Raw genomic sequence first — 25,315 nt, 5'->3', positions numbered from 1 at the left:
TCCAGGCACGCAGTAGAAGTTCCCCTGCAGACCATGGAGGAGCCCCCGTTGGATCAGGTGGATGTGGCCTGGAGGAGGTTGCAGCCCAGGGAGAGCCCCCACAGGAGCAGTCCCTGGGCTGGAGCTGCAGCCCGTGGAGAGGAGCCCACGTAGGAGCAGGGGGTCTGAGGGGAGCTGCCACCCGTGGGGGACCTGTGCTGGAGAAGTTTGCTCCTGGGGGATGGACCCTGTGGTACAGAGCTGTGTGGGAGAAGTTCTTGAAGAGCTGCTGCCTGTGGGCAGCCCCCACAGGATCAGTTTGGGAAGGACGGCATCCCGTGGGAGGGACCCCACGTGCAGCAGGGGCAGCAAGTGACCGTGAAGGAGCGGCAGAGATGAAGTGTTAAGGACTGACTGCAGCCCCCATTCCCTGTTCCCCTGCACTGCTTGGGGGGTAGATGTAGAAGAGGGTGGATGGAGGGGAAGGTGTTTTTAGTTTGTTGTTGCTGTTTTGTTTCTTGCCGCTCTGATTTGTTAGTGATAGGTAATAAATTTATTAATCTTCCTATGCAAAGCCCGTTTTTCCTGTGATGATAACTGTTTAGTGATCTCCCTTGTCCTTATCTCAACCCTTGAGTCCTTCTCCATCATATTTTCTCCCCTTTTCCCTTTGAGGATGGGGAGTGAGAGAGCAGTTGGGGTGGAGCTTTGCTACCCATCTGCGTAAAACCACCACACATGAATTCACAACCCAGGACAGTTTTCATAAGCTCTGAGAGACCTAAACAGTGATACCTAAACAATATGTACTTGCATCTTAAAAACAGTAGGAAACACATTTATTGCTCTGAAACACTTTCAAATCCACAAACAGAAACTCTTACCCATAATAGAATAAAAGTATGTGCAAATTTCAGTAAAATCCTTCATTTACTGATACCAGTGGGAAGTTTGTCATTGATTTTGTGGGGTTCAACTTCTCCCTCTTTGTTTCTTGTGAGGTTGAGGATGAGAACAGAATTTGGCCAATAATTGGTGCTCCTTTGTGCAAGACTTGAAGAGTTTAAGGGAATTAGCAGCCTCCATGGCTAGTGCTGTGAATGAGCACTTCTGAAATGCCAAGATTTGTGTTTTCCCTCCCAGGCACATCTGTCAGGAGACAGGATTATTATTGGAGGCAATTTCCATGGAAGTTAGCTTGTACAAATGGAGTTTGTGCATTAAGCAACTTTAAAAAACTGATTGGGGATGGTGAAGAATGTTATGTTCATTAGCTTGAAGCTTCATGTCATTTTGAATATCCAGTATTACTGGTCTTGATAGTTCTTGTTTCTTTCATACTACCTCACCTGTTGCTTATTTTTCAGTCTGTTAAGTGACCCATTACTTTTATTTATAAATGATTCACTTCAGGAAGAAAGATCTTTACCTTAGAAAATACATAGAAATGACTAAGAGCTGTACAAACTAAATTATGTTTCCTCCTCTTTATATTGGCATTGATCAATATAAACTGAACGACTTAACAGTTTAACATTCATATGCCAAACCTCAAATTACAGCTGTGATACATCACCACTAATTATTATTAAATTATAGGTGTCATAGATAGGTCTGTACATTCTGAAAATATATATCTATATATAATTAAATAAATTAAAATTGAAGAAATGAACAATTCAACAAGTTTTGAGATTCTATGAACATTATGTTGAGACCAAACATTATTGCTAATGCAAACAATTTTAAGATAATTCATTTTTCAGCATTCAGAATAGACCTACATTTATTTTCAAAAATTTGAGAATTTCATTAAAGTATTTAGAAAAAAATAAAAATATTAAAATAATCTTATTGATCTCTGTGTATCCCTAAGAACTTTAATTAGAGCCAGGAATTTATTGTTTTTTGTTTGTTTGTTTTGTTGGAGATGTTGAGAAAACAACAAATTGTATGAAACTTGAGCTAGAAATGACTTTCCTCAGTTGTCATTTGACATTTCTTTTAAACAACCTCAACTGAAAATAAAATAAATAAAATAAAATAAAATAAAATAAAATAAAATAAAATAAAATAAAATAAAATAAAATAAAATAAAATAAAATAAAATAAAATAAAATAAAATAAAAACTCAGGACATTATCCACAAACCTTGTGAACCCCTGTGTTTTTATCCAATTGCCCAGAAGCCTGAGGTTCCATAGAGTTCATGGTAGCACTCTCGGGGGGGCACAGCCTTCTGTGTTGCAGAGTGACATGAACAGAGACATTTACAGCTCATGCTGCTCTGTTGGAGGTTGCATTGACCTGTCAGGTGCCAACCAGTGCTTGATGCAACTTCCAAGGTATGTTGAAGGGCTTCCTCACTCTCTTCTGTTGGCATTGTCCAACTTCCCATGCAACACTTGCATATGCCCCAATCAAGATGGAACTCTTCTGGGAAGACAAAGTGGCCCATTCACTTTCCAATACCATGGGAGGACTAGAAACTGGGCTGCTGACAGCATAAAAAAAATAAAAAAATAATAATAATAAAAAAAAAACACGGCTATTTTTGATTCATATGTCAGCTTTAAGAGTTATATTTTATTTAATTAATTTTGGCAGCTAAGAGAAATGACTAAATTAAAAAAGGGAAAATCAACACATCATTTCTGCAAATCCATTGACTAATTAGTAAATGAGTTGCAAAGCGAACCTCAGCTTCAGGGCACGCATCCTATCTGCCTTTTACACTTTGTGTTTCAAACTGAAATTCCAGTTGTGTATGCATTTCTCTTTGTAGCAAACAGAGATAAACATTTTACCTTTTTATTTGTTTATTGTCTTTCTGAACACTAGAACAGTTTGTCCAGAGATTCTGTGGTGTTTCCATCCTTGGAGATACTCAAAACCAGACTGCACGCTGTCCTAAGTGACCTGCCCTAGCTAACCCTGCTCAACAATCTCCAGATGTCCTTTCTGATCTCAGCTATTCTATGATTCAATGATTGTGAAATGCTGCCGAGAGATGAGAAAAAATGAGATTATGGTGGCTTAAAATAGTGAAACTAAAGATCTTGAGTGCATTTTGTATATGATAATTAATGGGAGAAGAAAATAGATAAAAGACCAGATTTTATAATATGAAATATTCCAAATATAGAGAAGACAGCTATTACCTGAGTCAGAGCTATCCTGTGCTCTGCCAGAGTATGCAGAAGGCTTCCGTGATGATTTTCCTACATTTTACTGCCAAATAAACTTCTTAATCAAACAGTTTCTTCCCAGACTTGGTTACTTGTTGATATTAATGGCATGTGGCTATTAAAAGCCTGACCATGTGAAAAATTTAATGTTCTCATTGAACACAGAGCATAATCAGGTCACATGTTGGTTTCAGCAGTTTTGTAATATTTTATCACATTGTTAATTTTCTGCTACTAATGATATTCTTTTGCTCTGAGTTCCTATATGATTTTGGATGGTTTATTCAGCATAATAAATGTTTTTGTGCAAGTGGATGTTTGGTAGTGAGAGCTCTGTTATCAATGCAGAGTTGAGTTGTAACACTCAAATAACATTTGCATTTTCTTAGAGAAGTTTTGTGGCATGTTACTAACATTTTTTTTTTCTTTTTCCTTCCTTCCTTCTTTTAGTCCATCCTGTCAGTGAAGAAAGTTATCATAAAAAAAAGCACGGGTTGTCATTTTTGATGATAGGCATTATGTTCTGGTGAAATGTCTCTGATACATTACAACTCAAATGTCTGATTTGTACCTTTCAAGTTTTGGGGGAATATGCAGTCATCTGAAGGTAAAAAGTTATAACCAAGAAAATACAGCTCATCAAGAGGTATGTGTTTCTGCAAAATGGGTACTTCTTTCTTATAAGGTGAGATTCATCTCTTTCATCTCAAGCATCAGAAAGTTGGTTGTATGTAGTTCTTGTATAAGCATTGGGGGAGAAACAGCTGCCCATTTCAGTCCATGTTAGGTGTCTAAGAGAGTTGAACATCTTTCTGGAGATGTTTCTGACTCTCCTGTGACCAAACAAAGTTAAGGATGGCTGGGCTAGACACAGAAAATATTCTTAAGTGTGTTAAATTAAATAAGGTAAAACCCACACTGGGAAACTAAAATAGTGATAGCTTTCTCAGTATTTCTCACAAAAACAAAACCCACCTCTTCATGATTTTTAGCCCAATTGCAACATCATAGAAAAAAAAAAAAAAAAAAAAAAAAAAAAAACACTGAAAGGGATCTTTAGATCTTTAGAGGTTATCAGTCAGTGCAAAGTATGAAAAAAAATGGACTTTTCATGAAAAAAGAAATCTTTGTGCATCATACAGCTACAATGGTGCTGTTTTTGTGACTTCTGTTGTTATTACAGAAATGATAAGTCTCAGACTTGAATCAGTGTCTTGTTGTCCTACTTGCTGTACAGACAATAAGTTAATGAAGGTTTATATCCTGATAAGCTCACAAAGTGTAATTAAGAGACAGTGCAACTGCATGGAGGGAGTTATAAGGCAACAGTGAAAAAAAAAAATAGTCATCAATCATATTAAACAGTGGTCTCAACAAACCAACTGGCAATTGCCTAAGATTGTTTACATTTTTAGGGCATTAGGACAAAGGAAAACAATAAATTAAATTCAAGAATACAAGTATCAAATATCAGGGGGGACAGAAAAAGAATAAGGTCTTGTTTTCCAAAATATAGGAAGGTTTGAGACTGGTATCACAGATCAAGGGGAACAAACCTTAGATGCAAATTAGCTTCAAGGTTAGTTGGGGATGCAGAATAAAATGCACAAATAATTCATCTTCCTTTATGTTTGATGCAATAAACAAGGAAGTGTTGATGAAGTTTAGAAAGAAATTGTAATAGTGTTCAATATTGTGTAATATTTCCAGCTCTATGAATGCCCTGGAGAAATATTCAGGAGCTATAAAAAACAAACAAACAAAACAAACCTGAAAGTACCTGGCACACTTACAAATTTAATTAGATAAGTACCTATTATACTGTTTTTTAATCAGAAATGTGTGTTAATCCAATTGTAGGTTTGTTGGGACACATTTTCACTGCTTTTTTTGTTTCAAAATTTTCTAGTATGTTTCTATGACTAAAGTAATATAGATGCCAGGTTTTATGCTTTATTATTTATCTAGTCTGTTGATATCTAGTCAGCACAGGTGATGAAGCATTGGCCCAGAGAGTCTGAGGAGTCACCCTCCTTGAAGATCTTCATGAGACTCCTGGACATGGTCCTGGGTAACCTGCTCTGGGTGGCCCTGCTTGAGCAGTCAGTTAGACTGCATGACCTCCAGAGGTCCACGCCAACCTTCAGCTTTCTGTGATTTTGTGACATATGGCCATATATATATATATATATATATATATATATATATATATGTATATATATATGTATATATATATGTGTATATATATATATATATATATATTATATATATGTATATATATGTGTGTATATATATATATACATATATATATATTTTAATAATATTTTAAGGTTCTGAAATAGACAACAGTTCTATGTTGGATAACTGCAATAAAAAAAACACAGGTGCCTGTCCGAAAGAGCTTACAAGTTGCAGAGCAGCCATGCGTCATGCTGATGTCAAGTTTTGCTTCAGACAAAACATGTTTACATTTGTATTCTGAGGAAACCTATAAGTTGTATTCTGCACTTGGGAACCTCAGAGCTGAAATACTTGAGGGGAGAACAGCTGTAGCCCAGCTGGGAATAAATGAAGGATTTGGACAATGGGGAGGCAGGGAAGTCCAGAGCCTAGTGAAGGGGAGCTGGCAGCAGAGAGAGAGTACGCTGTCCATGCATTGTGGAAATACAGTTCAGTACCTGCACATCAGAGTGGGATGCCCGTACCCCAAGGTCTTCTGGTCCTGCAACAGAGCAAGGATGCTTGGTCCCAGTTTGGGGTTTTTCCTTTTGGATTGACTTGAGTGAAACCAGTATTGCATAGTGTGTAACTCCAAGAGGAGAGGTGAGTTTTCTGAATGTAGTGAATCTGAGGCCCAGGGAATGTAAAAGAGAAAGATTTGCTGTTAACGAGCTTTTCAATGATGTAATGTTGTCTGTTTCCAGGAAAATCAAGTAAAAACAAAAGAATGATTCTATACATACAGATATGGATGACAGTCCACTTGTACGGGGACTGGAGAGAATTTTCTGCCTTAAATGAGTTGAAAAATCAGTTGAAGGGTATGGAGTGAAATAGCCATTTAGCTTCCCTTTTTGGCATAGTGAAACTGTGATTTCATTATGACAGCTAGAAGGGCAATTATCTGAGTTAAATATCATCTAATGAAAGCTCTTGGTAGGTTAGGAATATTGATGTTGGTATGAGAAACTGGTTTCCTTTACTCTAAAAGATTTCTTATGCTATGTTCAGCATTGCTTTAGTCTTGCAGAAGATGAATACCCACCCTCATACCCCACAGCATCAAGGAGACTTGAATACTGCATCTAGACCTTAAAATGATTTAATGATAAAAATAAGCTGAATGATGGTGACCAAACTGTATTTTATTCTGATTTCCAATGTTTACATTATTAAAAAAATAAAAACACTGAAAATAGCTCTGATATAGTGCAGCTGAATATTAAATTAGGCATTGGTTATATTTTCCATGTCTGGGTATTCAGCATCAGGAAGCTCCATAGAAAATGTCACTTTTGTGGGACTGCAGCAAAGAAGAAGGTGCTAAACTATTTTTCATTCTTCAACTATTCCCACTAAAGTAAGTAACAATCAAATGCTTATAATGATATTGACCTACTTGTGAAGTGCTTTGGGAGATGTATTATTATTCAAATGCTGTGTTGTTATTATTTTTATTTCATTTTAATTGCATTCTGTCATGAGCAAAACTTTCAAAACATCTAAATCCTCATTGTAACATCTCCCTGTTTGTTCTCTGCAGAGCAGCACTTGATTTTTGTAAAGGCAGAGCAAAATATTTTCAGACACTTTTGAGTCAGAAGGTAATGAAACATATTCACAGTATAACAAAGTGTCTTTTAGTTTTTCCTCCTCATTGTTAAAAATAAATGATCATATGGATTGAAAGGGGACACAGAAAAAACTTGTGAAAATTGACTTGGGAATAATTCCCATTATGATGAAACACCTTTGCTTGAGCTTGGCAAGGGGAAAGCAAGGTTGTAGGTGCTCAATCGCATCAGTTAAAATCTGACTAGAATCCCTTCAACACATGTACTGTGCCCTACATGATAATCAGCCTTAGATGGTTTTCATTAATTAGGATTTTGGGCAAGGACTGGGGTTTGTTCTTGGATCAATTTGCTCAAAAGACACTGTAAATTACTCATATTCATAATTCTCTTAGGCCTGAAGCCCTGTCTAAACATAGAGTTTGTACTGCTTTAAACATGCAGGTTCATTGAAAGCAGTAAAAGCACAGGTCACATTCCACCTTCCCCCTTGCAAATGCAGCTATAATGATATAAAGTGATTATATCAGCAACTTGCTCTAGGGAACCTGCATTGGCAGTGGGGTTAGGCCTGATGATCTCTTGAGGTCCCTTCCAACCCCTACAATTCCATGATTCTGTGTGATTCTGTGATATCAGGATAGTTTGTTCCAGTGCAGAAAGGGAAATGAACAAGCTATATCATATAATACATATGATTCCATCCACACTGAAGGTTCAAATGGGCTGTGCACATTTAAAAATAAATCACATCCTTAACTGAAACAGTTGAACTGGTAGGAATGCAGTTTTGATAGGAAATCTATTTCAGGGTAGGTTTTTGTTCCCTGAACAACGGCAGGGGCAAAGTACTGTGGAGGGAATAAAATGTTGGACTATTGCAACACCACTGGTGCTCCTGGTGAACATAGCACTGATTTTTAGCTTACTTAGAAAACACTTGGAAAAGGTTTAAATGAAAGAAAAAGATACTTCCCTTCTTTCCTTACCTTTAAAACAATAAAGACTACTAGTTCAGGAACCAAAATAATTATTCTGATTTTTGAGAGCTTCTGTGGACACAATATTTAACTTACTGACCCATTTCAGTCACCTCAAGACAAGTTCAATATTATGAGGAGTTATGGTCATTTCTCAGCACACAAGGTATTGTTGTAAATTTTTGGAAATCACAGTGCCACTGATCCTTGAAACACCTAAAGAATATGTATTACATTTGCTGATTTAATAGATTATGACCAGCCAACATGACCTTCTGCAGAGCACAGGTCAGAGAATTTCATCCTTGTCATGCCTTTTCCTCATTCAGCAATTTCTTCTTCATTAGGGAGTGTTATGAAAAAAAGGATAAAATAGTTCCTGAAATGCAATACGTTAACAGGCAAGTCAACAGCAGAACTATCATCAGCTCTACAGGTCTGCTTTCTTTTATCTGCATAATTTTTAAAGGTACAACAACTTTGTCTTGTTATTTTTGCAAACTGATTGACACTGATTCGATTAAAAAAAAAAAAAAAAAAAGCATTCAGGGTCATGACTTTGAATTAAAAGGAATACTAGTGCTATTTTGTTTGTTCGTTTCTATATATATTTTCCTAACATTTTAATGCATCTATTGCTTTAGTCTCTAGAATGTGGTAGAAAACTAACATATGTTTGTGTGTGTGTGTTTGTGCTTGTGTATTTATTATCACAAATTGTCACTGGAAGGAAAATCTGCTCAAATTTTGTCATTTGTTATGATTTTTTAAAATACTTTTCTAAAAGTGCTTCTTTTCTGAGGATTTTTCTATTCCTGTTTTTCTTTGGAGATATGTTATTAATAATTTTTATACCTAATGAAATCAAGTTAATGGGGCTGATAGAACCAGACAGACAAATTCTGATCTTTTCTGTAATGACTGTACAGACTCTAATGAAATTTCCTTGGACAATCAGGACTGGGAGCATGGGAGCAGTCTGTTTCCTGATTCTTGCTGCTCACGTGTGCCCTCTCAATATGTGGTGGGCAAAGGTTTAACATTTAATCAACTATTAGACTTGTGCTTTTATTTTCTGTTAATCTGTTTAAATTGTTTTTGTTTTCTTTATTCTGTTCATTTGATCTCTTCAAATCTTCTCCCCCAATGTCTGTGGAATGAATCCATAGAGGTATTCTATGAAAACGCTGTCCTCTTTTTCAAACCTGAAGAAATAAATTAATGGGATGAAAACCTCTTATTAAAAACAAATAAATAAAATTACTCTACCCTGGCTTTTCCTACACAGATTTACTCACCTGCATCTGCTAATAATAGTCCTGGTTTTCCCATCATGCCTTCTTACAATTCCCACCTCCTCTTATCTTGTATATATGTATACATTCAGGCTTTTCATGCTGAGAGACAGGACTGAATGAGCACTGACACCAGCCTGTACAAAACACGTTTTCTTCTTAACAATACCCATAACTGCAGAGGAGTTGTGAGAAGGACAAATATAAGTCTGGGATTATAGTCTCCAAACTCATGGACATTATTGTCTATACTAGTCTTATTAAAAGCCTTGAGTTACCCATATAAACAAGATTAGACGATCAGACCCTAAATAAACTGAAATGCTGGGGCATGCAACATTTTACCATTTCAAATATACTTCTGTGTATGTACAAATTGTGCATTTTACCAAGACCAATAGATAAAATATACAGAATAGCTGTTCAAATAGCAGCTTTTCTGCTGTTTGACCTAAAATGTGTCACAGGAAAAGACACGTACAAAACACACATTTTCACTTTACATTTTTAATGTATCCTGCTGGCTGCATGTTGCACATCTTGCGATAGCACTTGCATTGAAATCAACACAATGAAATGTGACATGTCAGATCAACAAAATGAACAGCACTTCTCCATGTGTAAAATGAAAAGGCATGCAGAAAGTTTATGCAGAAGGAATTGACAAAACAGATAATAAATTATGTTGTTTAGGGTATCTTCTGTCACTGATAACAAAAGAGGTGGATGGGGCATCAAACAGTAATACGTCTTTTTATTTCTAGGTCATTTTAACATCTTACAATAACCATTACCACTACCGGGAAAAAAAAAAAAAAAAAAAAAAAAAAAAAAAAAAAAGACAATAGAGGATTTTGTCTTCCTTTTTTCTACACATTTTTTCATGGCCACTTTGCAGGTTATACTCATTATTGTTTTATTGTCTGGTTGAGTAACATGGGAGAATATATTATACTCTGTGCATAAACACTGGTTCTGTTTTCATCTGGCAAAATAAAATGGTAATTCCATTTAATATTAACTACATTTTTTTGCAATTATAAAATATATATTGCATACTTTCTTGCCTTAAAAGCACTTCACAATCTGTTACCTTCCATTTTCAGAAATGGAAGCAGTGTAGTTATTCTTACTTTCTGCTTGCACAGAATTCCTCAAAATATCACCAGTGACATCACACTGCCAAAGAAAATATAATGATTTAATAGCCATTTTTAGCTGGATATTGTTGTTGTTGTTTTGAACTCTGATGTTAAATACACTTCTTCCTTAGAACACTAAAAGAAGAACAAGTAAATTAATCAAAGTATAGGAGCACGTTACTATTTAAGGCCTTGAAAGCTGTACTATGCGATCTTCACACTTGAGAAACAACAACTAATTACATGGTTTGCTCCTTCAAACTAAATTAATCTTAAAAATAATAATAATAAAAAAAATAAATCACAAAACTGGAATCCACTTTCAGTACAGACTTTTATACTTCTGCACAAAAAGAGGACTAAACATTCTTAAAAATACTTCTTCTGGAGAAGGCACATTGGGATTTAATATTTGCCCCCACAATGGGTTCACTTGGCTAAGCATCACTGAACATCAATGTATAAATCGTGCACTCTTATTCAGAGCCACTGCATTTCCACAATATAAGTGCATGAGACCACATGCTGGTATTCTCCACAAAAGTCACTTGTTATTTAAATCAGAACTACAAACCTGCTCCCTCACCTCCCCCTCTCCAGCCCCTAGAGGGGCATATTCTCATTAACATTCTTAATGTTAATTGGAATTACATGTGCACATCAGGAGGAGAATACACCTCCAGATGCGATATTTGCAAGCTTCATATTAAACCAAACAGTGTTGAAATAAAACACATCATTGAACATACAGTCCTGTCTTGATATTGAGCAGTAATATATGTTTTTATATAGGAAAACAGGCCTTACATGCAGACAAACATGAATTCCACATAATACAACAGTAACCTCCATTACTATAGGACCTGATCTTGCCGTTTCTCGCTCATGTGAAAAATCCTGCTGCCTACGATGTACATTTAGGCTTATTATCCAGTACACTTTTCTGTAATGGAAATTAGGTGCAGATCTGAATCGTTTTAAAATGGTGACAAGACAGCATGGCTTAGACACACTTGTTCAGAAAAGGAACTGTATGGTTTAGCGCAAAACTTAAATTTTAAAAATCGCAAGTTAGTGCCTGTATTTTCTAAAGTCCTGAAAATAATGAATTTTTAAATAAATATCATAATTTCTGGAAATATAAACCTTTCAGGAATAAACTTGTAAAAATATATAAAAAGTAAAAACAAACAAACAAACAAAAAAACAACAAACAAAACACCAAACACTTATTGCATTATTCTTTTTCCATTTACACTAAATTCTCTAAGGTCTCTATTTGCAAAATGTAAATGCAGACTAGATTAGAAGACAGTGTGATCTGAAATCTGGAAAACCCAAGCAAATTAGTTTAATCTTTGCAGCAAATGCATGCTGGAACAGTGTTTTCTTTACTGAGTCTTTCCACTTCCATATAATGAGAATTTTCTATTGTTAGTTTTAAGCAATTCAGTCAACAAACCATGATCATCTACAACACATTTAGATAAAAATGTAGTCCAAGAAGCAAGGGTCAGGTTTGACTCAAAAGGCATAAACTGATGTTTCATTCCTTTGACAAGTCTCTCCTAATATGATTACAGAAACATAAATTGAAATAATGTCAAAATCTACTAGAAATAAATAAAATCATATGCTGAAGCTTCGCAGCTTGTATTCGCCAAGCCTAGAAAACAGACATGCAAGTCAGGCAATATCAAGGAAAATGGGTCTATAGCTAAGGAAAATATTCATTTACTAATGATCTTTCCTCATGTAATGACATGCTAGGTTTAAACCCCAGACATCTTGGAAGTGCTCATGTAAAATCTCATTTGCCTATTCTTCTTTGCAAGCAGAGATGGTCATCAAAAAAAGACCGGTTGGGGAATAAGTAATGCAAGCGTCACATCTAACATGCTAACTTAGAAGAAGACAGAAGAGATGTTATATCAGAATATTTTTAAAAAAGCAAAAAACAATCCCCTCCCCACACTGAAATAATACACTAAATGCGAGATTTCAGGTATGTTGCAGTTACAAATGCATAGAAATGAGGAAAACAAACAAACAAACAAAAAAAAAAGCCTTTCTAGGTCATCTATTCCATCCATCTGCTGGAGTAAGATCACTCCCTACAATATACATGCTAGAGCTTTTTTCAGTCTGATTTTAAATGTCTTCTTTCCATCTGTTCAATTTGACCTTACCTATTTCATCTTGTGTAGTTAAAATGGCTGCTGTATAGTGCAATAATTCAGGGCAACATATAAAAATTAAAAAATTAAAAAAATAAAAAAAATCAGCATGCAAAAGTCCTCTTATCCTTGGTGCAGCTAATTTTGAAGCTATGTTTACCCACACAAGATCAAACTGGACAAACGATGACTATAAGACTGTGTCGTCTGCGTGCGAAGCGTCATCTTTTACTGTATCATATGGATTAGATCCCGAGCTAATCAGCCAGATTCAGAGCTGAACTGCTTTGGGTCCATCTTACAATGCAAATATTGGGGGGTGGGGCATGTTCAACTGAAGTCTTCTGCGTTTAATGAGTTGCCTTTTCCATTCTTATTAACTAAAATACTTTAACCACTTTGGTTTTTTAAACTTAAACAATGATATTAGACGTAATCGTTATTTTATTAACATTTTTCTCCAAGGATTTTTCTTTCTGATTATGAGTACTTTGCAATTTCAGACAGTATGATGGATGCTACTCTTCTATGACAAGAATTTTAACAGCCCTTCTTCAGCACTCAATGCACACCCAATTATGCGTCTGAGCTAGTAACCTTGAATTTATGTTGCTATGGCGACAAACTGGTCATGCATTATGGATTATCATTGAAATTCTACACCCCTACCTAGCATAATGAGAGTTGGGGACTTAATCAAATCAGCCATTCTGTGTGACACAAAGTGAAGAACTAGCTCTTATTGTTCCGAGTCGAGAAAGGAAGCAGGCCTGATGGAGTGGCAGCTGCAGTGCCGCAGCCTGATAGATTGCCCTTATATACATTTGTGAATGTATAGACAGATGGTTTTCAATGCCTGGAATTTCTGGCTTAGGAAGCAGCTGTTCGGGTAACCTCTGCCGTCTCACCTTGTTGTCATGGAGCATCGCACCGAGGCTGAGAATGTGGACGGCTACATTGACAATCCAGCTGAATTTAGGCGGCGTGGCATCCCTCTTTTATTCTAGGGCTGCAGGGCTGGAAGGAAGGCAGGGCTGCCATGGGGGAGTGCTCCCGCAGACCACAGCATCCTCCAGGGCAGAAAGAGACAGACCAAACGGTCGTGGTAAACCGTTCTGGGGGATTTAATCTACTTTGCATCTCCTCCACTGTCTTGAAATAAGAGCCATGGAACGACATGTTCTTCTTACGCCATTCAAGCATCAGTAAAGGCAGTCAGGTTTCAGGTTGCCATACTGTGTTTTGTTTATGTCCTTTGCTGAGAGAAAACACCAGCTCTGCTGAAGTCAGAGACGAAGATGGTTCAGTGCCAGAACCAAAAAAAAAAAACAAAAAACCAACAAACCAAATGGATATAATAAATCAGCAACCATTATACACTTCCCTTCAAGGCTTCTTTTCTGCCTACCATGGACATTTCTGTCTCTAGTCTGAGATATTGTAGGAAACTACAGGAACTGATGGGAGCTCATTATTATTATTATTATTATTATTATTATTATTATTATGTAAATAAAATAACAGGAAAACTGAAGCAAGTTCTAGGAGAATTGGGCCATAATAAACATTTATAAAGCTTAAATCTTTTTAGTGTAAGGGCACGAGTATTTTATAAGTATTATGAGTATTTATGAGTATTACGAGTATTTTAGAATATGTATTCTACAACAAAAGGATGATGATCTATGTAGTGTTACTGATTTGTTCTTTTGCCTATTTTAAATGACTATAGTAGTAACAGCATTGTTTTTCTCTGCTTACTTCCTCATCCCTCAAAGCTTTTAAGCTTCAAAGCTTCTGATTCTTATAGACATACACTTATTAAAAAATCCTTACTTTTCAAAAATGTTGAATAGTCAATTATTCTGCATCACCCTTATATTTTGGAGGTCTAGCCATTGTTACTAGAATATATTTTATTTATGTATTTATATGTATAAAGCAACCATTGCCATCATTTCTGCCCAGGGTGCACTATGTGTCTGTCAGCCTTGCCATGACAGATTCACTAGATCTGTGGTTTCAAAGTCTGCATTCTTCTCTCAAAATAAAACCTATGTTTCATAATGTTTCACCATAATGTTTCAAAGAAATATTTTATTTTGCTTCTAACTGCTTCATTGACACCACTTTTCCTTCCACCAAACCGTCTGTGTTTGTGTTTTGATGTATAAACTGTATATCGTGCATATAACGAGATTTAATTCTCAGTATATGTGCAGGAAGTGAATAGTTGAGCAGGCTTTTAGAACAAACAAATGTGCAGGCTATAGAGGAGCCTTGACTAATTTCCCCTTTTCTATCTAAATATATATCAATCTCTTTACTTATTATCTATCTATTTATCTGTCAATCAGTATGCATACCTTCCTCACCTTCTGTGCAGCTGTCACTTCAAAAAGAGCCACTGCTGTCCTTCACTGACCACAAGATTGCAGTAGCTCCACAGAAAGATTTGCAGTCTGTCCACTAATTGTTTGTGAACTGAAATGGCCCAGGAAAGCCTGGATATGAGAGACTGCACACATTGTGGGTCTGAGGCTGTCTGTGGGGTTCATCCTGCAAGATCTCTTCCAGATGGAGTCAAGGAAGGTGCTCAAGGGAACCCTTGGGAAGTTTATTCTCCTAAGTAAAGATCGTGTCCTGCAAATACATGTAAATATGTTTTGAGTACACCTCATCCTTACCAGTACAGCAGGTTTCAATTGCTATTTGGTTATTTAAGTACATCATGGTACTTTCAGAATTCCGAGAGTTCAAATATATTTGTTTGCTTGTTTGTCAAAAAGAAGAAAAAAAAGAGTTACTTCCACAAAATTATTTACTTGCACAAAACTGTCCTTAATAGCATTAATTGTTTGACATAGAGTAAGGAAGAAAATTCAGAGCTAGAGACTGGTGGACTAAATAAATAAACTGATGCCATTGTAATCTTTCTGAATGAAAGAATGAATGAACCTTTTTCAACTTTAATTTACAGGGCCACGAATTTCCTTGTGTTTATAAATTTAAGCCAAACCCTTAAATCTGATGTTAGTGTCAAGTTTACATTACTTAAATTCAATTTATTATGGTTGAGTAGCATTTATTGTGTGGGCATTTTGGAAAAGGATGTTACAGTTGGATCTAGCAGAGTGAGCCAACAAAAATACAAGCACATGCATTAAATTAAATCCTATAGAGAAAAATAAGAAATCAGAGAATACAGGAACAAGGAAGTAAGTGCCTTCTTCTCTTTAAAAGCATTCCACAAGAAAGAAGAGAAGATTTGCAGAACATTTTTGGTTAAATTTTACTTAGTATTATGCAAACTCCCAGAGAAGAATCTGAATGTCAAAAAGTATTTGAAGTTTCTGAAACTTCAAATTGTAATTTACAATTGTAATTAACAGTAAAAAATAAAATTATTTATTTTAAATATTTATTTTTAATTAAAAAAAATATCTGACAATGAGATTTCTGACTTATTGTCACTTTATCCTAACTTACTGAAAAAATCTGTATCTGGAAATAAGCTATAAGAATATCCTTAGAAACCTGTCAGATTCAAAACTTGTCAGATTCAAAATGCTGTCTTTTGACCTTTTTTTTTTTTTTTTTATCATAGAATCATCCAGCCAAAGCCAAAGCCAAAGCCAAAAAAAAAAAAAAAAAAAAAAAGCTTTTTTTTTTTTTTCATTCTGAATATTTTTTTTCTTGCACCTTACAAAAAGGAGACAGAATTGAAAATTTTAGTTTACTATTTTTTTTTCCATGTTAATCCTGCACTTTTTTAGCAGGTGTGAGAAAATCCATATAAATGTGCATCATATGGGGATGTGCAATCATTTTACAGTCTTCTTCCTGTTGCTGTATGGAACACCAGTATTTTTGTGGCCACAGGCTGAGAAGTCTCTCGGGCGTACGAATGGTTCATCTCTGTGCTGATCTTGGCTGTTGGTCTTCATTCAGTACAAGGAGGCAGAAGAAAGTTTGTTCTTCCTATGGAGTTCCTGAGAAACATGTCCATTCTAATGTCATGACAGCCAAATTGTTAGCATTTTAAGAATGAAAAATGTAGTACATTAAATGCTTTAAAACTTCCAGGCTTTTCAAAGCAATACAGGGAAAATCTGCCTTCTAGCCAGTTTGGAACAAGAAGATCAAAGCTGCAAAGCTGCATATAGTCATACAGGATACAGATTATTTTGGAAGATCAGGGTTTGAGCAAAATGCTGTTTCCATTTCTGAGAGGCCATGGCAGCGTACTAGTAACTACAGGTCTGCATAATGACCCTCTCTCAGCCTCGGAATATAAGCCTTCTCATTTTACTAAAATTCACCCATTTTGTCACAACCAGTGGAGCTAGCTGATATGCTTCTCTTCACTGTGATATGCATTTAACCACAAAAGTCAGATGCTTGGGTAATGAGAACATTTTTATAGTCCCTGGTACCAGCATGCTCATTTACAGGATATGACTGGTATGCTCACAAAACCTTTTTGCTGTCACACTGAGAGGTTTCATTCTTAACCAGAGCTCAAGCTGATCACAAAATTCAGAATTTATGAGTGGTAGGTGTCCTCGACAGCAGGACATCCACCAAAATAAAATATAAATTGTCTTATTTTGTGCATGCATATGTGCAAGACATTTAAGGTAGTAACCTAAAAGACCCCTGTGCCTTCAAACCTTTTGAAGAGCAATTTAAAATCTAAGTATTTACTAGTATTATCCAAAGTGTTGTTAACAGTCTCTCTTATTTCAGTCTGCTTCGGTAGTGTTTTGGTTTTACTGAATTTTGCTCAAAGCCAGTATATACCAAGAGCCTGAAGGGACTAACAAGCCTAACTAACCCTGTCCCTTCCCATGGGCCCAGGACCCCATTTCAATCTAACCCAGGGCCACCAGTCCCTGCCCAAGCAAGGTTTGCTCCTTGGCTGTGCTGCTCACTGAAAGCAAACTCTCATGCTCTCTTGCACTCAGCATTCACAGCAGTACAGAAAAGTACAACTTCCTGGTTGTTGTTGTTGTTTTTTTTTTTTTTTTTTTTTTTTTTTTTTTTTCCAGCTTAGCAGAAGCCTTTAAACCTTTAATATCTATATAGACTGTTATGTTGCATATTTACTAACTTTTACTAACTTTTAGTTTCTATGGATGTTTGACAAATTGAGACACATGGAAGTGTGCATAAACATAATTTACTGTTTTGGGCACGCAGGTTCTGGATGTGTGAGCATAAAACTACTAACACACATGCACACTCTTTTAGACACTTTTTTTCCTTGGTAAATTTTATTTTATTTATATATGTATTTATCTTAAGTTAGTCATGTGCTTAAAGTACAAATACATCTATGTAAGTACATGCACACTAAGATGCTACAATAAAAGCAAATGGATGGGGGAAAAATATAGAAAAGAAAAGCAGTTCCATGGCATATCTGCCTGTGGACTAGGCTCATACCACAGGTGAATATCTGTGCCTCCATTAGGGTGGCCTCACCAATGGTGCTGGCACCTCACTAGCCTTTCTCTCAGCTCATCCCCAGACACCTATGCTGATTTACACTCAGTCAGTTTTTGCTCTAGAAGGTCAAAAACTGTTTTTTGGAACAAAGATATCAGGAAGGAGCTACAGTGAAGCTGTACAGACAACCTGCAGAGACAAGAGGTTGCTCTTTGGAGAAAAAAAAATATATATATATATTATTTTGGGTTAAATTTGGGTTAAATAATAATTACTTTATTATTATTATTATTATTATTATTATTAGTAGTAGTAGTAGTAGTAGTAGTAGTAGTAGTAGTAGTAATGCTAGGGTATGTATTATAACTTAAATATTGCAGAAAGGTATCATCATATGCACTGAACACCCAATATATCTAGACTTGTTGCCACATATTTAATGATTCTTTTGGGGAGTGGCTGAAAGTCTGCAGTGAAAGTCTGCAGAAAAGGGGCAGCTTGGGTCATTTAATCTGGAAATAGCTTTTATAAGCTGGAGGAGATGTGTCCCCAAGGTCAGTGTCTGCAAGGTCAACTGTGTGTACTCTGCAGCCCTCTTTGAGGCACCATTACTTTTTACTTCAAAACTTGTAAGAGAAAGCCAGGCAGGACAAGCCTGTGGATAGTCTGAGGCAAATGTTTTACAGTGAAAGATATAGTGACAGCAGGAGAACAGTTTAAGCAACACTCCTTTTTAGTTACATTTAACATGAGGAACATTAGACACTTCTAATTATTTGGCCATGGTTCTTAACTTCTCTGATTTTACAGTATAATTTGATAGGAAACACCTATGTCAATTATTATCAAAAGTTTTGTTTTCAGGCAAACTTTATTCCAATGAACTAAGGAGAATCTTTCAAAGTAATATCTATAGTGGCAGTGCCTAGTCACACCACTTGTTTAGATGCCTACTAGTAACCCAATGGATTAAAAAAAAAGTTGTGCCCTCTGCCAGTTATGAATATTAATATCATGAATATTAATATTAATATTATGAATATTAATAGCTATATTTTTCTACAGTTATAATCCTGAAGGGAGTAGATCAGCTAGGCCCAAATACAGAATTGTAGCCAGCTTTAGGACCAATACACACTGCTGTGCAATTCACTGGCATGCAAACACACTTAGATAAATACGTTGACATTGCTAAGATTTAGTGTGCACAAAAGAGACCCCTTGGCACACTAATAACAAATAAAGCTGACTGGCATTAAACATGTCACTTCTACCAGAGCTCGGCATGTGACACCCATACACATTTCCTTTCACACTACATTATTATCCCTTTTTCCCTGGCAAAGCCTCTCCCAAACAGATGTTAATTCAAACGGTAAGATACTTGCATATCTCTGCAAAGTGTCAAGCAAGCATTAAGGAAATGAAAATAATGTAGACTGTACAATAAGAATTACATGGTAGACTAGATTTTAAACACCAGATTTATACAAAAGTGTTATTGTTTCATGTGAATAGGCAATTAAATATGGTGATGCAAGGAATGAACAAATGTAGGTACTGGACTTTTTTTACACACTCTCACTCCTACCTCACCATATAAGTAATGTGATACAATAAAAGCTTTCATTTCATATACAATGACTGAGCTTAAATAAGCAGGCCAGTTTTTCTTATAGACAACTAACATGTTAAGTTGGGAAACAGATACACAGAACTTTTCTTGAGGAAATAAAATAAGGAAGATTTTTTTTTTTTTTTGGAATATCTTCAAGAGATGAAGAGATGTCCAGAAAAACAAAAACAAAAACAGTCAAGCAACAATCTTACACCTCTATCCTGCAAGTTAGTCTGTTTTTATGGGGTTTTCTTTTTGTAAAAAACAAGTGCTTAAATTTTTTATTTTTTATATATAATACATATAATAAAATACAGAACCCACAAAAGGAAATAATAAGTCTGATAAATGCCATGCTAACCTTTCTTGCAAGCAAGTTGCCTGTGACTTTGTCTGTCAGAGGTTCCTTTGCCTAGATGGTGGGTACGCATCTCCTTTGTCACCAACAATGGAGTTACAGCACTAGCCTGAGTGCAACTAGCCCAAGGAGAGAGCAGTCTGCTTCAAAATGCTTCCTCTCTCACTTGCAAAAACTGTTTAAAGGTTGTACTGTGTGTATATTAGCCTCTCTGAGGCAAAGTATGGAGTTTGAGGTCTCCACACTGTCCTAGCAATGCGGAGGTTATGGCAAAGGTTCAATGCTCATAGTTTTTCAGTAAGGATGTTGAAAAACATTGAGGCATCTCCTAGAAGGATGCCCACAAGAAGGGAGATCTGACCCAAACCTCACTCTGTTATGTCCTCCAGGTAAAATATTTCATTTTTAAGATGCTTTTCCAAGCTTGTAAGTGAAGCAGTATTTATATTTCAATACAGCTGTGTACCATACCTAAATAAAACTCTCCATCTCACACCCAGTTCTCCCTTGGGAGAGAAAAGGAACCACAGGCCCTGGCAGAAGCAGTTTATGACAGGTTTAAGTCAGGACTCGCTTTGAAAGGTAAGCAGACAATAATTCCAGGAGCTATCTTGGCTCTTCCAAGGAAGGAAACACAGGTTTATATGTCATATTATAATCCTGAGTTCATTTTTTTAATAAGCATCAGAACCATGGGATTTCTCATGTCCTTCCAAATATGAAATGCAATACATAAAAAAAAGCACAGGCCTTTAAACAATGCACTTTCTTTGCACACTTCACTTAATTGCTACTTATCCTGTCCTGAGAGGAAAAATCTCATTTTATATTCTCTTTCCACAGTATTTAACTTTGATATAAATATGTGCAGTCCTCATGTTAGGTTTTTTTTTTTTTTTTTTTTTTTTTTTTTTCCCCTTAAGCAGAAACAGTTGGCTGGAGCATAGCTTAAATTGATTTTTTTAAAGACATAATATAGCATTATATGCTATTATACAGTAAAAGAATTGGCTTGTGTCTCCTGCCTTATGTTCTTTAGATCAGGAACATCTTACTGTCTTAGTGAGTATATCTCACTGCGTGACCTGTTAAACTGTAATCATACCTTGGAGTCTTTGATTACAGTAAAAGCTGATGCCATGGTGAAATTCCCTTTAATATTTACATTGTGAGACCTGCTGAAATGATGCAATGTCCTTCTTATCTGAAGTGCATTACCTCAGTGTGTCTGTGAATCAGCATCATTAGATCTGCATGAGTTCATCCTTAAAAAGGATTAAAAAATATTCACTGTTCTGGGAACTGAACAAAAACATGGCTAATAGCAATCATTATTTTATTACTTTTTTTTTTTTCTTTTTTTTTTTTTTTTCTCCTTGTCCTGCTTTTCCTTTCACTTACGGTGAGAGGAAAACTGGTGATGAGGCAATGGATGGACAGAGATTTTCCATGTTCCCATCAACTAACAGTGTGAAACACTATGTTGGACCTTCTTCCGTGAGGAATATAATGTTGTATATGGATAGCCTTTCTTTTTGAGTCACAGGTTGAAGCAAATTTTATGCCTGCATTTGATTCATCATTACTAGTCACCAAGAACGAGCCCAAGAAAGTTTATGTCATCCTTTATGTGCCCTAAAAGCTCTTGCCAAGGAGAACTGTATGAACAGCTCTAAATTATCTTCTCACATTGGTCAGGATAACAGGAACCAATTTTCCCCTTGAAGCATTTTAATGAGATTTTGTTTCTTCTAATCAACATTTTTCTACATATTCTTTCATTTCAATTATCAGTTTTGCCAACAGTTTAAAGTTTTGGCTATCAAAAACATTAGGGCTCCAGAATTTCTCTGAAAATGAGATTTTTTTTTTTTTTTTTCAAAAGCTTTGCCATTATCCCAAATTTTTCAATTAATCAAAAAACTCTAGTATAACAACATTTTATCAGTATTCATATAACAGTGTTATGCAGTCAATGCATTTGTGTCTGCCAGAATGCTGAAATGTAGATGTAGCAATCAATATCATGTAGTTTGAAATCTGGTTTTCACATAGATACTAAGATTATTGTATATTTAATGTATTCTGAAACAACTAAAAAGAAGAAAAATAACCACCCAAAGTAAAAAGATTTTTGGCTATAAGGTATGGGTATAGGTTTTGATTCAAGTGTAATTTTTCTCAAAATCAATTTACACCAGATTGAATTGGGTACCTCAACATTTGCTGCTTGACATTATCACGTGTAATCTCATTCACATTACTGTGAGACTGATAATGTCACTTGCCTGGTCTGGTTGTAGTGGTAATCCAATGAAACTGCTTCTGGAAGCTGTTCAGGAAGGCAAAACTGCACTGGCAGTCTGTAAAAAATACTGTATATTCTGAATATGTATGTACTTACATTTATTAAGTTTTGTGTCAGTTCTGCTACCATCCATGATTTTTTTTTCCTGCTAAAAGCAAAGTGAAATATAAAAATGTAACCATTTCATTGCTCAAATTTACTGTACAAAATGTTTTTCTTATAAATACAAAATGTAGAAAATATATGAAAACACTATTTGCACTACCTACCAAAACTAAAACCAAACCAAACCAAACAAACAAAAAAAAAACCAACAACTACAACAGTGATCAAGCTGCTAATGCTGTAAGAATATAACCTTCTAGGCTGACCAGTATTTCATTTTACCTCTATTTATGTCTCTAAATCACTTATTTATCATATTCAGATGTGATCTTATGGCAGAAACCATTTTTGCTCTGTATTTTAATAGATCATTTTGTTTTGCAGCTATGATCTGTGGTAAGATGTCTGTACACTGATACATAAAATAGTACCATTACAAGACATTTTGATGCTAAAAAAAAAAAAAAAAAAAAAAAAAAAAAAAAAAGGCATTATTGATGCTCTAGATTTCTTGGCAAGGAATGGTTATTTATACAGATTCAGATGATCTCATATTTTCAGAATTTTATCTAGGACTAAACACATCAATTCAAGAATTGTCTCTTTAGTAGAAAGGAGAATCTGATGCCATGAGACCTTTAAAAATGTCTGAGGGACAGATACCGAAACCTTCACTCCCATTACACTGTACTGGACTTTACATCTGATCTCATTTCTTCTGCTAGAAACAAGATCTCACTGCTGGCAGCACATGTCTGGTGAACTCATTCTGCAAGAGGAGCAGAACTGGTTCCTGAGCTGGATAGGCTCTCAGTATCATCATGTACATCCATTTATCATCAAGAACTACAAAACACTGTAACCAGTTTGTCTTACTGACAGTCTTTGACATACAGAAAATACAGGCAAAGTTTTCTTTACATACTTTCCCAGTGTATTAGTGCAGATATTAATTAATTAACAAGGAGCTTGAATAACCTAAAATTTCTGCACAAGTTTTCAGTTAGCAAAATAAGGGTTTGTACTCTTTCTGTGAGGAGCAATATTATTCATTTCAGGGCCTTCAGATATTTAAACTTGGTCATTATATATAAATATGATATGAGAGAAAGTAAGTACTTATTATAATATAGTCTAGCTAAAATTAAACACTGATCCTTCAGTATGTATTTATCATAGGCCATTAATTTTCAAGAACTGTTTTCAGCTTGCTGTTGGATGGAAATAAGAAGAAAATGTCATTTCCAGAACAAGTATTGCAAATATAAGGCCATACATTTAATACACATAGAGTTTTATATCTTCTATGGTAAAATGCCATATATAACCTGAGACAGTCCTAGAAATCAAAAAGTTGTGTTGCTGCTTTTTCATTCAAGAAAACTGAAGCACAGTGACTCTGAAGTGCTTACCTCAGTAAATCAGAGAGGCACAAGAGATAAATGCTACTTGCAAAAATACCTTGTGTGGAAAAATGTTAATTAATTGAAGACAAACTTCCTCAAGGAATTTGACAAGTCTTGATAGTCTTACCATTTGGAAAGACTATTTAAACATGATGGCATTATAAAATAACAACCAGCTGGAGTATCTACCTGAAAACTGGGAAAGGAGTGTAACAAGTTGATTTTGAATGTGTATTCCTGCCTAGATTTCCATGGGTAAAAGATGGTTGGGTCATTCATCATAGTTGCTAAACTATTCTCTTTAAAGGGAATTGTTTCTAACAACACCAACAGTGTTAGTGTTCAGGAAATGAAGGTGTCCTTGTCTCTTTTCTTTCTTTAATTAGCTGTCATTAGGGTTAGTTGTAGCTATAGATAGATAGAGTAGGGAATTGCTTGTGGTAGCTTGTGGAAAATTCCACAGCTCCTCTCTGTAAAATGAATTTTATTATTATTACTATTTTTACTATTATTACTGTTATTACTATTACTATTATTAATATCAATATCAATATCAATATCAACATCAATATCAATATCAATATCAATATCATATTATTAATATGATAATAATAAAGACAACATAAAACAAAAATTTTGCAGTTGCGGTTAATGGCTGTTCAAAGGCATGCTAGACTAGAAGAAATTGTGTGTTCAATTCTGTTTACCTGATCGAACTGTTTGGATAAAGATGCATCAAATGGCAACATCCCCAAAGTAGTGCTTCTTTCCCAAGAAAGAATCCATGCTGCCAAAAGGGAATTAATTCATAGACAACTGAAAAATATTCTCATGATAATGGTGGATAGGAGATATAAAGTATTAGGAAATCAGTCATGCACAACACCAGGCAGAGTTCAAAACACCTCAGAACAGTGGGAGTTTAAAAGATCCAAGGAAAGTCTCTTTATCTGTAATAAAGTCTGTGAAAATATCTTTCTGCTTGTATCACTCTCTTGCTCTCATTCCATCCAGACAGTGAAGACTCCTTCTAAAGTTACATTTACGCTTAAATTTATACTGTGGAACCCATGAGTGCTTACCGTGGCTGAGGCTAAGGTAAACCTCTGCAAAAAGACTTAGGTATGTGCATGTATCCTAGTCTGTCCTGAGTCTGATGCAAAACACACCCATATTTGTGTGCCAATGTTCAGCCTTGCTGCATTTCTGTGGAATGTGAGATATTCTGACAGTTACTGAAGGTATAATCCAGAGTGGGTAGTGTGTACAAACAGGCATAAAGGTATTGCACACAATGCAAATACAAACAAACAAACAAATTATTATTATTATTATTTATTTATTTATTTTTCACAGAGAACACCATGTATTTTCAGATGTCCAATGCTCTGAAGAGAGTTCCTCTGAAGAGAAGCAGATGGACAAGCAGAAAGAAATCAAAGTATGAGCTATTGCACGGGTCCCAGTATTGGTACTGATGAAATTGTCTAAATAGCCTTATATTCTGTCTTCAG

Source organism: Aythya marila (assembly GCF_965140915.1).
Source record: "Aythya marila genome assembly, chromosome: 3".
Classification (NCBI taxonomy): Eukaryota; Metazoa; Chordata; class Aves; order Anseriformes; family Anatidae; genus Aythya; species Aythya marila.
This window is presented reverse-complemented; position numbering follows the sequence as displayed.